The sequence below is a fragment of the Gopherus evgoodei genome, chromosome 9, assembly GCF_007399415.2.
Source record: "Gopherus evgoodei ecotype Sinaloan lineage chromosome 9, rGopEvg1_v1.p, whole genome shotgun sequence".
In the NCBI taxonomy this organism is placed as follows: domain Eukaryota; kingdom Metazoa; phylum Chordata; order Testudines; family Testudinidae; genus Gopherus; species Gopherus evgoodei.
Window position 1 is genome coordinate 34,080,168 of NC_044330.1, and position 14,811 is coordinate 34,094,978.

The 14,811-nt window shown below is 40.4% G+C and overlaps 1 protein-coding gene across 1 annotated transcript in view; it reads right to left on the bottom strand.

The window, feature by feature from the left end:
• The window catches only part of FBXO36 (F-box protein 36), a 73,785-nt gene that overhangs the window by 58,823 nt on the left and 151 nt on the right, over positions 1-14,811 (bottom strand). The gene's annotated exons all lie outside the window — the stretch shown is intronic.

Genomic DNA, 14,811 nt, shown 5'->3' on the forward strand with positions numbered 1-14,811 from the left:
TGAAATACAAAAGGAGCGCTTAAAGACGATAAAGTCATTGCGGAGAAACTAAATGGATTCTTTGCTTCAGTCTTCAAGGCTGAGGCTGTTAGGGAGATTCCCAAACCTGAGCTGGCATTTGTAGGTGACAAATCTGAGGAACTGTCACAGATTGAAGTGTCACTAGAGGAGGTTTTGGAATTAATTGATAAACTCAACATCAACAAGTCACCGGGACCCGATGGCATTCACCCAAGAGTTCTGAAAGAACTCAAATGTGAAGTTGCGGAACTATTACCTAAGGTTTGTAACTTGTCCTTTAAATCAGCTTCGGTACCCAATGACTGGAAGTTAGCTTATGTAATGTCAATATTTAAAAAGGGCTCTAGAGGTGATCCTGGCAATTACAGATCGGTAAGTCTAACGTCGGTACAGGGCAAATTAGTCGAAACAATAGTTAAGAATAAAATTGTCAGACACATAGAAAAACATAAACTGTTGAGCAATAGTCAACACGGTTTCTGTAAAGGGAAATCGTGTCTTACTAATTTATCAGAGTTCTTTGAAGGGGTCAACAAAAATGTGGACAAGGGGGATCCAGTGGACATAGTGTACTTAGATTTCCAGAAAGCCTTTGACAAGGTCCCTCATCAAAGGCTCTTATGTAAATTAAGCTGTCATGGGATAAAAGAGAAAGTCCTTTCATGGATTGAGAACTGGTTAAAAGACATGGAACAAAGGGTAGGAATTAATGGTAAATTCTCAGAATAGAGAGGGGTAACTAGTGGTGTTCCCCAAGGGTCAGTCCTAGGACCAATCCTATTCAATTTATTCATAAATGATCTGGAGAAAGGGGTAAACAGTGAGGTGGCAAAGTTTGCAGATGATACTAAACTACTCAAAAGAGTTAAGACCAAAGCAGACTGTGAAGAACTTCAAAAAGATCTCACAAAACTAAGTGATTGGGCAACAAAATGGCAAATGAAATTTAATGTGGATAAATGTAAAGTAATGCACATTGGAAAAAATAACCCCAACTATACATACAATATGATGGGGGGCTAATTTAGCTACAACGAGTCAGGAAAAAGATCTTGAAGTCCTCATGGATAGTTCTCTGAAGATGTCCACGCAGTGTGCAGAGGCGGTCAAAAAAGCAAACAGGATGTTAGGAATCATTAAAAAGGGGATAGAGAATAAGACTGAGAATATATTATTGCCCTTATATAAATCCATGGTACGCCCACATCTCGAATACTGTGTACAGATGTGGTCTCCTCACCTCAAAAAAGATATTCTAGCACTAGAAAAGGTTCAGAGAAGGGCAACTAAAATGATTAAGGGTTTGGGGAGGGTCCCATATGAGGAAAGATTAAAGAGACTAGGATTCTTCAGCTTGGAAAAGAGGAGACTAAGGGGGGGTATGATAGAGGTATATAAAATCATGAGTGATGTTGAGAAAGTGGATAAGGAAAAGTTATTTACTTATTCCCATAATACAAGAACTAGGGGTCACCAAATGAAATTAATAGGCAGCAGGTTTAAAACAAATAAAAAGAAGTTCTTCTTCACGCAGCGCACAGTCAACTTGTGGAACTCCTTACCTGAGGAGGCTGTGAAAGCTAGGACTATAACAGTGTTTAAAAGAGCACTGGATAAATTAATGGTGGTTAAATCCATAAATGGCTATTAGCCAGGATGGGTAAAGAATGGTGTCCCTAGCCTCTGTTCGTCAGAGGATGGAGATGGATGGCAGGAGAGAAATCACTTGATCATTGCCTGTTAGGTTCACTCCCTCTGGAGCACCTGGCACTGACCACTGTCAGTAAACAGATACTGGGCTAGATGGACCTTTGGTCTGACCCGGTACGGCCATTCTTATGTTCTTATTTTTCAGTTTGGGGCATTTGAAATCTGAAGGAAATTTTGCCATGATCCAAAGAATTATCATCCTTGCCTGGCAAATTCTGCATAATTTTGGGGTAAAATCTGAGAGCTCTGTAAAGCAAACTCACCCCAAAAAATAATTAAGTTAAGTAAATTATTTGTACAATTAATAAGTAGTTTTAGATAAAATTGATCTTTTTATTTAACCTAGTTTTTTAAAGTTTTTTGAGTAAATGATCCTCAATCTCACTCATTTTCTACTTGAGACCTTCACTCACACAGTAAATAGTCTGTCCTCTCCAAATCTTCCCTCTGGTCCCTCTCCAGACATCTTTCAGATTGCCCTAGGCCCTCCATCTTCCTTTCCCATCTACAATCAGGTGCTAAGAATCCCACAACATAAAATATTTGATATTCTATTATTTGCAGTTTGATTCCTACAGAAGATCTTTTCAAATGATTCCAGCTACTCTGTATGTCAGTGCAGATGAGCGGCTGCCACACAGTGCCCCCAGAGATGAAGGGCAGCCCTACATGCAGCCTCTCACCTCAGTTTCCCTTCTGAAACCCCAAATAAACTCCACACAGAGTTTTTGCAGTCCAATCACAACCACGCTCCTTAGCATCTAATTTATTAACTTAAAGTTCAAAATTAAACATAAAGGTCTTCCCTCCAGCCTTCAGCTGGGTACAGCCCAAACTCCCCTAGTCAGATCAGAGTCCTTCCTGCCTTAACAGGCTACTCTCAGCCCTTCCTACTTAGAGCAATTCAGCTGATCTCAGAGTCTTCCAGGCAGGAGCCTCTCTCACTCTCTGCAGTCTCTGTACAGGCTCCTGAACTTCCCTTTTACTAGATCCACCTTCTGCTCTTTCCAGGAAATTGCCTGACTTGCTTGGCCCCAGGTTCTCCAGTCCAAGGGCAAGCCACTGTGTTAGAGTCAAAATTATTAACTAATTAGTTGCTGGTTAGCAGAAACATCCATCTAACATACTTGAGTCAAAGTGGCAACATTAGGTTTTAAGAACTAACACTTCTAAAGAGCCTCGAGATATGAAGGGAACATTCAGCTATTGTTTAAGTCTGCTGACTGAGATTTTCAGAAATGCTGAGCAACTTTCACTGATTTTTCCCCTACTTTTAAAGACCAGGTAGTGGGAGGGATAGGTCAGTGGTTTGAGCATTGGCCTGCTAAACCTAGGATTGTGAGTTCAATCCCTGAGGGGGCCATTTAGGGATCTAGGGCAAAAATCCATCAGGGAGAGTACTTGGTTCTGATGTGAAGGCAGGGGACTGGACTTTATGACCTTTCAAGCTCCCTTCCAGTTCTATGAAATAGGATAGGTATGCAACTGACTCACAACAGGTTACCAGTAATGCCTACTCTTGTGATTTTATCACAAGTCAAGCTTTCCTCACCAACTATGAGGAGCAGAAAATTAGTTTTTTTATAAAATGAAAACTGAAATTCTCATGTAATCACACGACTACAAGAGCTGGCATTTAAAAAAAACCACACACTAAATATTGCAAGACTTGCAATAAAATTACAAAAGTTAACAACACTGCACTTAGAAATTATTGCAGGATTGGGCCTTATTTAAAACACAACAAATTGGTAACAAACAATAGAAGATAAGGAGGAAGGAGAAGAGCAACAGCAATAAGAGTACTTGGTTACACACACTAGCTATTTGTCCAACTTGACAGTTCTGAATCTGGTTTTTTGTTAAAAAAAAATCTGGGCATTGATCTCCTGCTGCACATGTAGGTGTGCAGTTATGTCTTTGCTAGCATGCAGTTATATAGGGAAATTGTATGGGAATATTTGGTGAAACATAAAAGTTGTTCCATAAGTACTATGTATTACTTTTATGGCTAAGTGGGTAAACATTTTACCAACATGAAGCAATCTCATGCCTAGTCAAGCATTTGCTAATGGAGTGTGTGACAGGTGTATTATTAATTACATGTTGAGTAGATCATTCTCTGGTTACATTCCTAGTGTTACCATCCTCATTTTCTAGTCATCAGGCCATTCCCTAAAGGACTTAAGCACCAGACTACTGTTTGTTCTTGCTTTGTGTCTCACCGCACTATCCCTACCATCTGCAATAAGCTCCCAGAACCTTTTCAAATCCTACTTTTTCTTCATAGCTTATTATCTCCAATACAACAATCAAATTTTATTCCTGGAACTTCTAAAGTTTTCCTATTTCCAATTATATTCCTTTAATGTGACTATCATATACTTTGCTGCCACCCACCATACCAACAGATGTTAACTCTATCATAGTTTGTAATCAATGCTAGACAAATCACTAACCAGAAGTTTGATCCTACTTACCAACAGAACAAGCAAGATTTGCAGAACATGCAAAGTGTGTGTGGTGTGCATGGGAGCGAAAGCGTGAATCAATCCCCCATTCCAGAGACCAGTTTTTAAGGTAAAACTAAGAGAGACAAAAGATATGTCCTTGTCTACACTAGGGAATTTTACAAAACATTTCCAATCCATGCTAACGTCAGTTCCAGAAGAAGGCCTAGCATAGACAAGGCTTCTTTGGCCAGACCTGATTTTTACCACTATGTTAATTAAACCTGGCTCTTGGAGGCAAATAATTCTGCCCCGTCCTCCACAATAATGAAAAGCACTCTTAAGAATGGTCACACTGGGTCAGACCAGTGGTCCATCTAGCCTAGTATCCTGTCTTCTGACAGTGGTTGGTGCCAGATGCTTCAGCGGGAATGTACAGAACAGGGCAATTATCAAGTGATCCATATCATCGTCCACTCTCAGATTTTGGCAGTGAGAGGTTTAGGGACACCCAGAGCATGGGTTTGCGTCCCTGACTATCTTGGCTAATAGCCATTGATGAACCTATTAGCCATGAATTTATGTAATTCTTTTTTGAACCCAGTTATACTTTTGACCTTAACAACCCCAGGCAATGAGATTGATTGTGCATTGTGTGAAGTACTTCCTTATGACTGTTTTAAACCTGCTGCCTATTCATTTCACTGGGTGATCCCTGGTTCTTGTGTTATATAAAGGGGTAAATAACATTTCTTTATTCACTTTCTCTACACCATTCATGATTTTATCGACATGGATCAAATCCCTCCCTTAGTCATCTCTTTTCGAAGCTGAACAATCCCAGTCTTTTTAATCGCTGTTTAAAAAGCTGTTCCATACCCCTAATCATTTTTGGTGCCCTTCTCTGTACCATTATCAAATCTAATGTATCTTTTTTTGAGATGGGGTGACCAGAATTGCATGCAGTATTAAAGGTGTTGTTGTACCATGGATTTGTATAGTGACATTCTGATATTTACAGTCTTATTATTTATCCTTTTTCTAATGGTTCCTAACATTCTGTTCGCTTTTTTGACTGCCACTGCACAATGATGTTTTCAAAGAACAATCCATGAAGACTCCACGATCTTTCTTGGGTAGTAACAGCTAATTTAGACCCGATAATTGTGTACGTACAGTTGCGATTATGTTTTCCAGTGTGCCTTACTTTGTGCTTATTAACACTGAATTTCATCTGCCCAGTGACCCATTTTTGTGAGATCCCTTTGTAACTCATTGCAGTCTGCTTTGGCCTTAACAATCTTGATTAATTTTGTATCATTTGCAAACTTTGCCCCCTCACCCTTTTTCCAGATCATTTCTGAATATGTTGAATAGCACTGGTCCCAGTACAGATCTTTGGATCCTACTATTTACTTCTCTCCATTGTGAAAACTGATCATCTATTCCTACCCTTTGATTCTTGTCTTTTAATCGGCTACTGACCCATGAGAGGACCTTTCCTCTTATCATGACTCCTTATTTTGCTTAGGAACCTTTGCTGTCAGACCTTGTTAAAGGCTTTCTGAAAGTTCAATTACACTACATCCACTGGATCAGCCTTGTTCATATGCCGTTGAAACTCTCAAAGAATTCTAACAGATTGTTGAGGTATTATTTCCCTTTACATAAGCCATGTTAATTCTTCCTCAATATAGCGTGTTCCTCTATGTGTCTGATATTTCTGTTTACTATAGTTTCAGCTATGGCTGTCAAGTGATTAAAAAAATTAATCGTGATTAATCGCATGATTAATCACGCTGTTAAACAATAATAGAATACCATTTATTTAAATTTTTGGATGTTTTCTACATTTTCAAATATTGATTTCAATTACAACACAGAATACAAAGTGTACAGTGCTCACTTAATATTTATTTTTATTACAAATATTTGCACTGTAAAAAACAAAAGAAATAGTATATTTCAATTCACCTAATACAAGTACTGTAGTGCAATCTCTTTATCATGAAAGTGGAACTTACAAATGCAGGATTATAAACAAAAAATAACTGCATTCAAAAACAAAACAATATAAAACTTGAGCGCTTACAAGTCCACTCATTCCTACTTTAGCTCATCACTCAGACAAACAAGTTTGGTTACAATTTGCAGGAAATAATGCTGCCCGCTTCTCATTTACAATGTCACTGAAAGTGAGAACAGGTATTCAAGTGGCCCTGTTGTAGCCGGCGTCGCAAGATATTTACATGCCAGATGCGCTAAAGATTCATATGTCCCTTCATGCTTCAACCACAATTCCAGATGACATGCATCCATGCTGATGACAGGTTCTGCTCGATAACGATCCAAAGCACAGCAGACCAATGCATGTTCATTTTCATCATCTGAGTCAGATGGCACCAGCAGAAGGTTGATTTTCTTTTTTGGTGGTTTGGTTCTGTAGTTTCTGCATCTTAGTGTTGCTCTTTTAAGACTTCTGAAAGCATGCTCCTTACCTCATCCCTCTCAGATTTTGGAAGGCACTTCAGATTCTTAAACCTTGGATCGAGTGCTGTAGCTATTTTTAGACATCTTACATTGATTGGTACCTTCTTCGCGTTTTGTCAAATCTACTGTAAAAGTGTTCTTAAAATGAACATGTGCTGCGTCATCATCCAAAACTGTTATAACATGAAATATATGGCTGAACGTGAGTAAAACAGAACAGGAGACATACAATTCTCCCTGAAAGAGTTGAGTTACAAATTTAATTAATGCATTAGTTTTTTAACAAGCATCATCAGCATGGAAGTATGTCCTCTGGAACGGAGGCCGAAGCATGAAGGGGCATACGAATGTTTAGCATATCTGGCACGTAAATACCTTGCAATGCTGGCTACAAAAGTGCCATGCGAACGCCTGTTCTCACTTTCAGGTGACATTGTAAATAAGAAGGAGGCAGCAGTATCTCCTGTAAATGTAAACAAACTTGTTTGTCTGAGCGATTGGCTGAACAAGAAGTAGGACTGAGTGGACTTGAAGGCTCTAAAGTTTTACATTGTTTTGTTTTTGAATGCAATTATGTAACAAAAAAAATCTACATTTGTAAGTTACACTTTCACGATAAAGAGATTGCAGTACAGTACTTGTATGAGGTGAACTGAAAAATACTATTTCTTTTGTTATCATTTTTACAGTGCAAATATTTGTAATAAAAATAATAATATAAAGTGAGCACCATACACTTTGTATTTTGTGTTGTAATAGAAATCAATATATACCTCTACCCCAACATAACGCGGTCCTCCAGAGCCAAAAAATCTTACCGCGCTGTAGGTGAGACCGCATTATATCAAACTTGCTTTGGCCAGCCTGCTCCTTGTCCCCTGACCGCCCTCTCTAATCACCCCCAGGACCCCACCCCCTACTCACCCTCCCTGCTCCTTGTCCCCTGACTGCCCCAACCTCTATCTACACCCCCCCCCAACAGGCACTCACTGGCAGCGCCGGGAAACGGAGCAGCCCGGCCCCAGGCCGCTCCACTCCGCCAGCTCCTAGCCGCGGCGCTCTGCTTCCTGCTGCCGGTGAGCACGGGGGTGTCCTTTCCTCAACCTCCCCGCACTCACCAGCAGCGGGAAGCAGAGCACCCCAGGGCTGGGAGCTGATGTGCTGATCCGCGGGAGCGCTGCTTTACCACGTTGTATGCGAACCCGTGTTATATCAGGTCATGTTATATCGGGGTAGAGGTGTATTTGAGAATGTAGAAAAACATCCAAAAATATTTAATCAATCTCAATTGGTATTCTATTGTTTAAATAGTGCGATTAATCATGATTAATTTTTTTATCGCAATTAATATTTTTGAGTTAATCACGAGTTAACTTTGATTAATCAACAGCCCAGGTTTCAACCAATTTGCCTGGTACTGAAGTTAGGTTTACAAGCCTGTAATTGCCAGGGTTGCCTCTGGAGCCTTTTTAAAAAATTGGCATTGCATTAGGTACTCTCCAGTCATCTGGTGTGGGGCATGGATCAGCGTTCATGTTGCACTTTCCATCAATATCTGGCCCAAGCCAGGGAAGCTAATGATCGAACCAGCAGACCAAATTAAGTGAAAAATCCTGGTCACGTGCCACCTGAGGCACATTGGACAGATGCTATGAAGTCTTCTGGTACAGAGGCTAAGTTAAGTGATAGATTATGTACCACATTTAGCAATTCTACAATTTCACGTTTGAGTTCCTTCAAAACTCTGGGGTGAATGCCATCTAGTCCTGGTGATTTATTACTGTTTAATTTATCAGTTTGTTACAAAACCTCATCTATTGACACCTCACTCTGGGACAGTTCCTCTGATTTGTTACCTAAAAAGAAAGGCTCAGGTGTGAGAATCTCCCTTACATTCTCTGCAGTGAAGATCGATGCAAAGAGTTTATTTAGCTTCTCCACAACAACCGTGTCTTCTTTGAGTGCTCCTTTATCACCCTGATAAATCACGTTGGCCCCACTGATTGTCTGGCAGGCTTCCTGCATCTGTGTACTTAAATTTTTTTTGCAACGTTTTTCTTAGTTTTTGTGTCTTTTGCTAGTTTATCTTCAAATTCTTTTTTGGCCTGCCAAATTATACTTTTATATGTGACTTGCCAGAGTTTATGCACCTTTCTATTTTCCTCAGTAAGATTTGATTCCCAATTTTTAAAAGATGTCTTTTTCCTCTCTAACCACATCTCTTACTCTCTTGTTTAGCCATGGTGGCACTTTTTGATCTTCTTACTGTTTTTTTCTTTTTTCTTTTTTTTTAATTTGGGGGTATACATTTAGTTTGAGCCTTTATTATGGTGTTTTAAAATAATTTCCATGCAGCCTGCAGGCATTTCATTCTTGTGACTTGCTTTTAATTTCCCTTTAACTAGTGTCCTCATTTTTTGTGTAGTCCCCGCTTCTGAAGTTAAATGCTACTGCGCTGGGCTTCTTTAGTATTTTCTCTTCTGCAAGTATGTTAAATTAAATTACATTATCATCACAATTACCAAGCAGTTCAACTATATTCACCTCTGGGACCAGAACCTATGCCCCATTTAGGGCAAAATCAAGAATTGTCTCTCCCATTGTAGGTTCCTGGATTAGCTACTCCAAGAAGCAGTCACTAATTTTGTCTAGAAACTTTATCTCTGCATCCTGTCATGAGGTGATGTGTACCCAGTCAGTATGGGGATAGTTGGAACCTTCTATTATTACTGAGTTTTCTATTTTTATAGCCTCTCTAGTCTCCATGAGCATTTCACAATCTCTATCACCATCGCGGTCAGGTAGTCAGTAGTATATTCCTACTTCTATATTCTTATTAGTCAAGCATGCAATTTCTATCCATAGAGATTTTATGGCACAGTTTGAGTCATTTAAGATTTTTACTATATCTGGCTCTATGCTTGTCACATATAATGCACATATAGTGCCACTCCTCCCTCCTACCCCCACCAGCACAACCTATTCTGTCACTCTTATCTATTTTGTACCCTGGTATTATTGTATCCCACTGATTATTATTGTTCCACCAAGTTTCTGTGGGTATGTCTACACTATGAAATTAGGTCAATTTTATAGAAGTTGATTTTTAGAAATTGATGCTATACAGTCAATTGCATACGTCCACACTAAGTGCATTTAGTCAGCGGAGTGCGTCCTCACTACCATGGCTAGCATCGACTTAGGGTGAGGTGCACTGTGGGTAGCTATCCCACAGTTCTCGCAGTCTCCACTGCCCATTGGAATTCTGGATTAAGCTCCCAACGCCTGATGAGGCAAAAACATTGTCGGGGTGGTTTTGGGTATATGTTGTCAGTCGCCCCTCCCTCCATGAAAGCAATGGCAAACAATCATTTTGCGTCAGATACCAGGGTATTAGAAGAACAAAGCAAGGCATGCTGCACATCAGAGAGGCTTTGAAAACTAGTTTCATGACTGGCCAGGCTTCGGTGTGACAGTTGTGTGTGTTTCTCCTTGATGCAAACCCGTCCACTTTGTTGATTTTAATTCCCTGTAAGCCAACCACCCTCTGCCCTTTGAAATAAAGTAACTAGAGTTTTGAAACAATGTATTCTTTCTTTATTAATTAAAAAAAAAAAGGAGATAACCGACAAGCTAGCCTGGGTGGGATGGGGGAGAAGGGAAGGACAAGGCCACATTGCTTATTGTAGCCATACTAAAAATCAAACTGTTTGAATGACAGCCTCCTGCTGCTTGGGCCATCCTCTGCAGTGGAGTGGCTGGGTACCCAGAGCCTGCGCCCGTCCACATTATTGGGCATCTGAGTGAGGAAGCTATGGAACATGGGGAGGAGGGTAGGCGATTATACAGTGGATACAGTGGGTGTCTGTGCTCATTAGCTTTCCTGCAGTTCCAAAAGACACTTCATCATGTCCGTTTGCTCCCCCATTAGCCTCAGCATCACGTCCTGCGTCCGCTCTTCGTGCTCACTTAATTCTTTCCTGGCCCTCTGCCACTGAATGCCTCCATGCATTAAGCTGTGCCCTATCAGTGCGGGAGTACTGCATGAGCTCGGAAAACATGTAATCACAAATGCATTTTTTTCACCTTCTACTCTGCGATAACCTCCAGGATGGAGATGATGGGGGAGCGTAGAAACATTCTACTCTCTATGATTCTGGAGGGACTGCATGGTCACCTGTGCTGCTGAATTTGCCACGCTGACCAAACAGGAAATGAAATTCAAAACTTCCCGGGGCATTTCCTGTGTAGCTGGTTAGTGCATCGGAGTTCAAAGTGCTGTCCAGAGCAGTCACAATGGAGCACTCTGGAATAGCTCCCAGAGGCCAATACCATTGATTTGCATCTGCATTACCCCAAATTCGACCCAGCAAAGTCGATTTTAGCACTATTCCCTTCGCCGAGGGGTACAAAAGTCGATTTTAAGAGCCCTTTGGGTCGATGGAATGAGGTTGGTTGTGTGGATGCATTCATTTTTAAATTGAACTAACATGGCTAAATTCGACCCCCATAGTGTAGACCAGGCCTGTGATGCCTATTATATCAATATTGTCATAAGAATGTAAGAAATGCCCTACTGGGTCAGACCAAAGGTCCACCTAGCCTGGTATCCTATATTCCGACAGAGGCCAGTGCCAGGTGCCCCAGAGGCAATGAACAGAACCGGTAATCATCAAATGATCCATCCCCTGTTGCTCAGTCTCAGCTTCTGGCAAACAGAAGCTAGGGACACCATTCCTGCCCATCCTGGCTATTAGCCATTGATGGACCTATCCTCCATGAATTTATCTAGTTATTTTTTTAACCTTGTTATGGTCTTGGCCTTCACAACATCCTCTGGCAAGGAGTTCCACAGGTTGACTATGCGTTGTGTGAAGAAATACTTCCTTTTATTTGTTTTAAACCTGATGCCTATTAATTTGGTGACCCCTAGTTCTTGTGTTATGAGAAGTAGTAAACAACACTTCCTTATCTACTTTCTCTACACCAGTCATGATTTGATAGATCTCAATCATATCTCCCCTTTGCCATCTCTTTTCCAAGTTGAAAAGTCCCAGTCATATTAATCTCTCCTCATATGGAAGCCATTCCATACCCCATTAATTTTTATTGCCCTTTTCTTAATCTTTTCAAATTCCAATATATCTTTTTTGAGATGGGGTGACCACATCTGCACACAATATTCAAGATGTGCGTGTACCATGGATTTATATAGAGGCAACATGATATTTTCTGTCCTGTTATCTATCCCTTTCTTAATTATTCCCCACAATCTGTTCACTTTTTTGACTGCTGCTGCACATTGAGTGGTAACAGCTAATTTAGACCCCATCATTTTATATGTATAGTTGGAATTATGCTTTCCAGTGTGCATTACTTTGCATTTATCAACATTGAATTTAATCTGCCATTTTGTTGCCCAGTCACCCAGTTTTGAGAGATCCTTTTGTAGCTTTTTGCTGTCTGCCTGGGTCTTAACTATCTTGAGTAATTGTGTATCATCTGCACATTTTGCCAACTCACTGTTTACCCCCCTTTCCAGATCATTTATGAATATGTTGAATGGGACTGGTCCCAGAATAGATCCCTGGAGGACACCACTATTTATCTCTCTCCATTCTGAGAACTGATCATTTATACCTACCCTTTGTTTCCATGAGATGTTACCAATCCATGAGAGCACATTTCCTCTTATCCTAGGGCAGCTTACTTTGCATAAGAGCCTTTGGTGAGGAACCTTGTCAAAGGCTTTCTGAAAATCTAAGTATACTATATCCACTGGATCCCCTTGGTCCACATGGTTATTGATCCCCTCAAAGAATTCTAGTAGATTGGTGAAGCATGATTTCCCTTTACTAAAACTATGTTGGGTTGGGTTAAACCTCATTGAAACTGTTGGATATTAACAGCCATCCTTCATTTGAGGGAAAATGTAAAGAACAATTGAGCTACTTTATAGTATAGATGGATGAAACAATAGGTGCCTGTGCCCAGAACAAAGCCGCATCCAAGGTTGGAGTAGGTTTTAGTCATGTGGCAGCAGGTCCCTCTGTGATCTTGGGGGCAGGGTTTGATTGGACTCGACTGGTGTGTGTTACATGGAAGCAGTGATAAACACCACAGAATCAGATACAGAAAAGAAGACAGCAGAACAAGGAGTCAGAGCATGGCCCTGAGAAAAAGCCAAGAGAGAGCGCTTTTTGTGCTAAGCGCTGGCTAGAAAGGGACTTGGAATTGTGAGCAAAGTAACTGTCTTGCTGTTTAATTCCTGTTGTGTATAGGGAAATGGGAATTTGTACATTTGTAGTCAATAAACAGATTACATCAAAGAAATACCTGACTCTATCATCAATTTCTTCACCCAGCTGAAACAACTCTCAGGGGGCCAGATATTGCCAAAGTGCTCATGGGGCAACAATACATATTTTTTCAAAAATGGCAGAATGTAATTAACTTTTTTTTTTAAATCACCTTAGTCAGACACCCAATATTGAAATTTCAGCCTCAAACCAGAATTTTTCAGAAAGCCATCAAGTCCAAAAGGAAGTTGTAACTGAAACTCTTGAAATTTAAACTATTTTTTTTGCTACTGTTGACTGGTATACTTTCATATTCATTGAAAAAAGTAAACCAACAATTATCTATAGTGCCACTTTTAGAAGGAAACTAATAGCTTTGAAGAGATCAGAAGAAAAAGCATGTGGGACATAAAGATCAAAGCTTAGAATTGTATTCATTTTGGAGTTATAGATTCAATTTTGGTTTGCTTATTTTACAGGCCTGCCAACTCTCACCTAACTGGGGGAAGACATCTTTGTCATTTTGGATTAGTTTTAATGACATATAAAAAGTATCTCCTTCCTGTGACAAAGAATTTGGCTATGTGTTTCAATGAGACCATTAAAATCTCATTTAGTATATTATTTTTGAAATCTTACAACATTAAAACTGATACACACAGCTTGAGACAGAGCTCAGTATTCATATCTTGCACCTGCTCTCTCCATGCAATACTTTCACTTTCAAGATCAAGCCCAGTCAAATTTAGGGTAAACATGAAACAAAACTGAAGTAAATCTTTAAAGAAGTGGAAATTAATCCCATCATTTGTGGGTGAGACTCTCTTATTGGAGATTAATTTTAAAGCAGTTTTAAGGCATCAGTTTTACTCTTGTGATAAAGGATTTTGCAGTATGTTTCAATAAGACACTTAAAATCTCACTCAGGATTATTTTGAACACTCTTTCCGGACCACCCTTGGACATTAGAAGAGAAATAAGATTCTAACTAACCTGCCAAAGAAGTGTCTTGACACGTATTATCTTGTAAGATTATGAAAACGAATTGGCTTCCTGTCCCAGGACAGGCAGATTAATTCTTCCTAGCTATTCACTTCACTTTCTGGTGGGATATTTCAATGTAAAGCTACTGATTTGCCGGTAGATTCAGTTTATTCCAGTTCCTTTAAAACTTGCTTTTCCTTAGGAAAAGCATTACGACCTTTCTCAGCATTGTGTTGTTTTCTCTAATCACTGGATCACTTATTTGTGACAGTCTTTGAAGGTCCTTTAATTTGTTCTATATTTTTTGTCAAGGTCACAGTATCTCATGCAACTGTGAAATGTTTTCAAGGATACTGAACCATCACTCTGCAACATCTTTTCCTACTCAGTTGGTGACTTTCTCATTTTAGCCTTGAAGTCCTTACTGGAGATATCTTCCAATGTGTATTGGATCCTCAGACCTTACATGCTTTACATGAATTACTACTCAGGACCCATTCAGTGATGATACCCCCACTTCCCTGGATACTTGGTCAGTGAGTTTTCCCCCAGGCAATGCTTTCCCATACATTCACAAGCACGTTTCAGTGACGCTTAGGAATCCTATGTGCCCTCTGCCCCTCTGGACCCACCTTTGGTGGTGTTTCCCCACCCGCATGCCAGACTCCTAGTCATCGGCCTTTGCCAGGACCCCTCTGGATCCCCGACCGGAGACAGATCCCTAGACCCTCCCCAAGCTTCGGGTTGCCCCGACAGCCCGCTGAGTTGGCTTATCTGCGTGCGAACCGGAGCAGCAACAGCCCGGTGGGCGGCTGGCAGTGCGATGGGGGCGCTGACGGAGGCCACGAGCAGGGCCT